Source organism: Antrostomus carolinensis, unplaced genomic scaffold (assembly GCF_000700745.2).
Source record: "Antrostomus carolinensis isolate BGI_N321 unplaced genomic scaffold, ASM70074v2 scaffold15511, whole genome shotgun sequence".
Lineage (NCBI taxonomy): Eukaryota > Metazoa > Chordata > Aves > Caprimulgiformes > Caprimulgidae > Antrostomus > Antrostomus carolinensis.
In genome coordinates, this window is record NW_010294915.1 from 3,047 (window position 1) to 3,662 (window position 616).

Consider the following 616-nt stretch of genomic DNA (forward strand, 5'->3'; position numbering starts at 1 on the left):
GAGATCTCCTCTCAGTCTCCTCTTCTCCAGGCTGAACAAACCAAGCGCCTTCAGCCTCTCCTCATACCCTTCCCCTCTAAACCCTTCCCCAATGTTGTGGCCCAGTGCTGGCCCTGTATGACCCCCTCCCCAAAAGCCGGCCTCAGGGGACAGGGTGGGGCCACAGAAACTGCTCGTGGGGCTCAAGAAGAGACTTTTTAAGTAAAATAGTCACAAACAGGCACTTTCTTCAAGAAAAGATGTATTTCCTTGAGTTGCCATTCAGCTGAGGGTTGATCCACATGGGAAGCACCAGCAGCTCCCCTCTATCCACAGCTTGGAGACCAGTGGGGAGACCCCCAAGGGGCTTCTGAGGTGGTTTGGGGTGACAGCACCTGCTTCACACCAGCCCGTCCATCACAGTGAGGGTGGGCTTGAACACGCCCACACCCACCATCCCCGTACCGCGTCCTGCCCGGCTGCTCAGCTCCAGGGCTCAGCACCCCCAGGGCAGCTGCTCCTCATGTTGCCTTTGAGATCTTCCAGTCCCATCTCCCAGAAGAACCGTGGGACCAGTCCCCAGGCAGCTCCTGCCTCTTGCTCCCCAGTAACGGTGTCGCAGTGTCAGGAGGGGACG

General features: G+C 58.3%; 1 protein-coding gene across 1 annotated transcript in view; it reads right to left on the reverse strand.

Annotated features, from left to right (window-relative positions):
- The window catches only part of LOC104532567 (serine/threonine-protein kinase 10-like), a 9,082-nt gene that overhangs the window by 411 nt on the left and 8,055 nt on the right, over window positions 1–616 (reverse strand). The gene's annotated exons all lie outside the window — the stretch shown is intronic.